The sequence below is a fragment of the Sinocyclocheilus rhinocerous genome, unplaced genomic scaffold (genome assembly GCF_001515625.1).
Source record: "Sinocyclocheilus rhinocerous isolate Xijiao unplaced genomic scaffold, SAMN03320098_v1.1 scaffold10097, whole genome shotgun sequence".
Lineage (NCBI taxonomy): Eukaryota > Metazoa > Chordata > Actinopteri > Cypriniformes > Cyprinidae > Sinocyclocheilus > Sinocyclocheilus rhinocerous.
In genome coordinates this window covers 21681-21915 of record NW_015658058.1, presented here as the reverse complement: position 1 = coordinate 21915, position 235 = coordinate 21681, and positions in this window count along the sequence as shown.

Below are 235 nucleotides of genomic sequence, written 5' to 3'. Positions count from 1 at the left end.
TTATAAAAAGCTTATTATTCAGGCTAGACCAGCCAGTGCGACTGCGCATGTCTCAGAACGCTGACTGTTTCTATTCATAGCGTTCAGTCACGTGACCGGCTCGAAGACCTGGAGAGCAAAACATCCATAGAACTGCAGGACAAGCCTGTCAATTTTCCATCTGTTTCACAGCCGCAAATATTTAGATCACCTCTCCAAAGAATAAAACAAAGGTATGTGAACAAAATGCAAGTTT